This window comes from Drosophila erecta, unplaced genomic scaffold (assembly GCF_003286155.1).
Source record: "Drosophila erecta strain 14021-0224.00,06,07 unplaced genomic scaffold, DereRS2 tig00000055-arrow-pilon, whole genome shotgun sequence".
Classification (NCBI taxonomy): Eukaryota; Metazoa; Arthropoda; class Insecta; order Diptera; family Drosophilidae; genus Drosophila; species Drosophila erecta.
In genome coordinates this window covers 7,137,799-7,143,798 of record NW_020825200.1, presented here as the reverse complement: position 1 = coordinate 7,143,798, position 6,000 = coordinate 7,137,799, and positions in this window count along the sequence as shown.

Sequence of the window (6,000 nt, the reverse complement as noted above, 5' to 3'; positions counted from 1 at the left end):
TTGTAATCAATGCGACAACGCCCCAGCAATGCCACGCCCAACTTATGCAAATCGTTGACTTCGTGCAGCCTTCGCAAAATCAGCCACCCAGCCCAGCCCCCAAAATGCCCTCCCCTCTCCACGCCACGTAATTGCTAAAAAAATTTGTGTTGCAGAGGGAAAACTTGGAGTGGGGCGGAAAAAGAAAAAAATGAGAACGACAAACCGAATTTAATTTGTTTTTCGCTCGTTTTGTGCAAGCAACTTTCTCGTTTTCTTGTTGAATTTCGTTTTCAATACGCAGACACATACATACCAAATATATGCCTTTCTTCTTCTTTTGTTGTCTAGCTTGCAATATTTATTATCGAATTGGTAATACCGGAGCCGTAGGGTAAACCGGGCTAGAAGGGCGCAAGACATGGCGGCGCAGTGCGAGCGATTCAAAAACTTCAAGCTGAATTCAGGGACCACCTCCGACATAAGTTTCAGGCATAACATACCCTTTCCTATACTCGGGGCATTATAAGCCAATTATCTGCCCAGTCTTAAATCGTAAAATGAAGTATTTACAGCTCCTTACAATTGTGTAATTATTGATAAGACGTGGTGGTACTTGTTTCCATAACGACGAAAGTGCAAGTTACTTTTAAGAAATCAAAAATGTATTTTTTAAACGCTTTTCGCACAAACTTCGGTAAAAGGTGTATGGCATAAAGAGTCAGTCCTAGGGTATTTACAGCTCCTGGCCCGAAGCCATCCGTTGCCACTCGTTTCCTTCCGTTTTCCATGCCAGTCTTGTTTACTGGAAGCTCCTCCTGCCCGCCGCTCGTTCTTGAAATGTTTGCTGCGATTGCCAGGATTGTATGGCCATGTCCTGGACGGGTGGACGTTGCCTTGGGTTGCCTTGGGTCTTCTTGGTCGGGACATTGGTATGCACACGCGTGGACCTCGCATAGTTGTCCTCGACAGGAAGTCTAACCTAACCCGGGCATATGCCCTGCACGTATTGCCCTTATAAATTGTTGCCAAATACATATAGTATATACATACGCATACATATATGTGCGGCGAGGACACTCCACCTCGATTTCTGCCAACAACTTGCCCCTTGCCCCTTGCCCCCGGGGAATGCGTGCGTATGACAGTTGCAATTGTACTTTAGATGGAGGGGGGACTCCGGTATGCATGGAGGACAATTGCACAAGTCGTTGCAAACTTTTTGCGAAGCCATGTTAACTGCCAGTCAATACACGAAATGCGAATGATATGGCTTATTTGTGTCCTACGGATGTTGGGCCGACCCTGCATCCCCACATCCTGCCTGCCGCATTTAAAAGCCAAAAACCTTATGACTTATTCAGATGATGTTCGGTTTGAGTTGTCTCGCTCTCGCTCTCTCCCCCTCTCCCTCTCGCTCTTAACGTACTTTGCTGTCTTCAGCTGAGTTTCGAGTTTCGAGTCCTTCTGACTCAGGTCATTAATTATACGCCACGTGTCGCAGTCCAGGCAATTAAATTTACGCATTTAATCAGGAAGCGCCTCACAACGTGACACACTCACTTGCATGTGGGTACAGAAATCCTGGCCAACTCCTAAATAAACCGCATGCTCAATGTGGGTACTTATTCCAAAATTAATAGCACAGCCCGCTGCATAACTTGGCCAGAACAAGGAGGTTTTCACCAAATAAGTAGTAGTCAGATAAGTTTCAATCTATCCATGGGCGTAAATAAATAAATAATAATTTAGTTGTCTTATTTAATGTGTCGGTGATAGTTTTATATGATAATAATAATTTATTATTTAAACTTGAGACGATGCAGCCGTTTGTGTATATGCTTTGGTCAACAAGCTATTTGTGGCAGTTTGGACTAATTTTTTTAATATTTTATAATATATTACTTTAGACATACAGTTTTTAAACTAAATGCCCGGCTATGAATCAATGAAATATAAATATAAACATATTTCAAACATTTTAATTGGTTTTCGTGATTCTAGAACATCTTTCAAAGTTTATTTAGTTACGGATTCCACGGAATTCCCCACAGTCTTTCACTGATGAGCTTACATTTCTTCGTCTCTTCCTGCAACTTTAATGCATTCATTAGGATTATAACGATGCCCATATGCCGCATATCATCCGTGGCGTTCTCTGGGGTTGCAAGCCCCAAGGAGTCATTGGCACACATTTCATCGAAGTGCTGGTGGCTGTCCGCCAAATTGGCCAAGAATGAATGAACGATGGGAGACCCATGATCTGTCTTACGAGTATGCTGAATTTATGAACGGCAAGTAAGCGAAGTGATATATTTAGGCAAAGAGATGTTGTTAATTGCGAATTGGCTGGTATATCCCGGCAAATTGCATATGGCTTTCCAGTGAATTTGGTATACTTTGACCTTTTGGCCTGGTCGTAAGTGGCGGCCAAGTGGCCGTCGTAATAGGGCGACGATGGGCCCATCGTTTAAATATTCCGAATCCCAAGTATTTCGCCTGTGCGTGTGCTCACAATTTCCAATTTAATTATACACCTGACCGAATTTGAATATCCTGCCCGTCCCACATACATACATACGTCTACACACACACACACGCACACACCGTGTAGTTTGTGCGTGGCCATTCTCATGGCCAGGACTCGTAAATTTAACGCATTAGGATATTTAAATAATGTTTTCCCCTTCTTGCCCGTCCGTGGCGCTATATGTGAAATAATTTTAGGTAATGGCAGCAACGTGATTAGCTCCAATCATGCCACAAATTCATAAATTTCAACTGGAAAGCCCGGGGTTTTCCTCTCTCTATTGCGCCCTACCATGTTTTTCAGTCATTGTCGCCTTAATTTCCTAATGAAGCCATTCAGTTAGCGAAGTGTCAGCCTCATTTCCATATAAATGTCTAAATGTATATATATAAAGAGTATGATTTTTGCTGTTGCGGTTGAAGTGGTTGATGCTTCAAGGAGCAATAAAAACCGCAGATAAATTTGGAGCAGACTTTTGATTGCCCGGTTCTTTCATCAAGTGTAATTAATTAGGTCCAGTTGGGCTTGTGCTAATACCCCTTTTGGTTAAATTAAAAATAGAATGGATTTTAAAGTGCTCGAGCAGCAAAATGTAATTTAATTCTAACCAAAGTTTAATTAAAATTTCACAATAAATATATAAGCTCATTAAGCTGCAAGGCTGCTAAGTTTTCACTTAATCATTACAACTCTTAAGAGCTTATGAAATGTGAAGTGCTTTGCATAAAATGGCTAAGTTGCAGCTGCTAAGAAAATGTTTTACTATGTAAAACATAAACCGTTTGGCTGTAATTCCTCTTAAATTTATTTAAATGGATTGGAGCCGTTATTTTAATTCAATTTCAGCAATGCAAAATAGCTCACCCGAGTTAGGCTAAAAATATTTCTGCTTTTGCAGTCGGAAGGAACTTTTTTTGAAAAAACGGCATGACCTCGTTTACTTTCACATGAACACATACTTTACTTCAGGCAACATTTTACCTTTCAAATTGTGAATCGAAAATTTAAGGCTCGGCTTTGCCACTGAACCCTTTGAGTTGTGGAGATGCGTTTGAGCACTTTTCTGGGTTTTTCGGCTGGGATTTTCCTGCCAGCTTCGGCTTGCATTTTCCTTGCCGAATACTTAGGCTCCACATGGGTAGAAATCTACGTAAGGCATTAAAGGTTTGGATCCGGGTATTTAGCACTCAGAGGCACACAAACACACAAATCATAAGTCAAAATCAAAATTAATCCGTTTTGTGTTATATGAGGCACTTGAAATTATATGCTTAAAGGCTTAAAATCAGCCCAACAAACAGGCAAATAAAAAAAGGTCCAAAACCAAAGCAACAAAAAAGGGATCGCATAAACCAAACACAATAACCAACCGAAAACAGAAATGTTACAATCCAACAACAATCCCCAAACGCAGCACAAATTGCGTATGTTCTTCCTCACAGTACCCTGCACACACATTTCCTCTTTTAATCCAACTGCCGCCATTATTTGTGTTTTTATTGCTTCGTACATGAAACAAAAAATAAAACGCGCTTGGAGTTTTGGGGCAAGGTGGCAAATCGGGGGCAGAAGAATGGCGGTACGCCTGCCATTTGCAACAACTGTGTGGCGGGGGCACTTGAAAGAATGGCATAAAACACCACTGACACACCGTGACACATGCAGCAGCCGAGCCCCAAGGCGCCAAGTGATCGAATTTTGAATACCCCTTCTTGGCTTTCCAATGCTTGCATCAAAAACAAATCAAGTTTCGAGAAATCGGGTTTTAAATCGCATTATAGAGCTAACTATAACTACAATTTCTACTTGGAGTACCTATCTTGGCATTTATGAGAAATCATCAGTGACTTAGTATTGGTTTTAATAAGATTTTGTCATAGTTTTCAGGAAGTGGCTTTCCTGCACAAAGTCGCTTGCTCAACAACAGGCCTGCATACCCTGTAAATCGGTTATAAAGGCAAACAATAACAGATTTATTGCATATTTCGCACTGGTAATTGAGATTAAACAGTTGCAAAAATAAGAACGAAAACAGCCGCTTGGCATTTCATAAACCCAGAGGTCGTCCCACACACACACACGCACACACCCACACACACGCACACACACCAGCACACCAGCACAGAAAGCGGCTATAAAGTCAACGCATAAATTTAAAAGCTCGTATTTGTATCGTTTTGGCCTCTCCCAGAGTGAATCCTTTTTTTGCGCCCCCATTGATCCTGGAGGCCCTCATTTGGGCGTCCATCCTTCTTGCTGAATTGTAATTCATTTTAATAATTGTCAAGTGGGGCACTTTATTTATGACAAACTTTTAATAATTTAATTGCTGGCCCAGCAATGTGCTCATTGCCGCCGCTGTTGTTGCCTTTGCTGCTCGTATTGTTGCAATTGCTGGATTTGCCGCTGCGTTCGCATTTAATTGATAAATGCGTTGGGCCGAAGGGGGCGTGGCAAGGAGCAGGCAATCGAGCGGGTTGCCAGCTGTAATTATAGATGATTTGAATAATTCAATGCTCATGCCCGCCCGCCCGTCCATCGCGTTTTGTTTACGCAATTAATTGTGCGGCTGTGTGCCCCGAGAATAATAACAACGGGCTGGAACAGTGGCCCAAAACAGGGAATTCAGCAGTGGCGTGGAGAGTCTTGCAGGAAATTCTCATTAATCCCAAAGATACTTATACTTATACAAAGATACTAACGCTGTTTGCCGTGCTATGTAGCAAAAGCAGATTCAAAGGGAAAGTCATAGAACTTAATTTTACTTGTGCATTTAATGGTGAGAGTTGCCGACTTATTATTCATTCAAAACCCATTTCTACTGGGTAAATTGTGACTTAATTGTAGGCTTCTGGTTGCAAGTCACGCAAATTAAGAAGTTTTTATAATTACTACCCTCCAACTCGCTAAAGAAACCCCTGCATTCCTCTACTTTTTACTTGTGGCTTAGAAAGTAAGTATTATTCACATTTTGAAAAACCTCGCAATTTTGCATTTTTCGTAGATTTTCTTTAAATATTGTATATTTTTATAGAATATTTCTTTGTAGCGTAGCTCAAAGTAGATACAATTGGCATGTTTTGAGTTGGATGAGTGGATAGACGGCAAGCTTTTGAGTTTGGAAAAGTTCTTAAGTACTAGGGATTTCTAGTTCCTTATTGTGTATAAAGTGCTATGATTTTCATCAGCCTAAGCCACTGTGCACATGCGATGGGGTTGCTTGGTCATCACTCGTTTGTCGCCCTGTACTTTCCGTTTCCATTGTGCACTGTCATTTGCCTGATAAGCGTGGAATACGTACTCGTACACACATTTGTATATCCAAAGCGTTGCCGCACATCGGAGCCGCGACCACGCCCACCGCACAACATGACACGCCTGAGGCCTCCAGTCCCGCCCCTCGTACGGCCCACCAGGCGATAGTTTGGCCTTGGATAGTTTGGCGCTCGGCGTTCATAAGCAATTCATGTGTTTTCCGTAAACACTTCAAT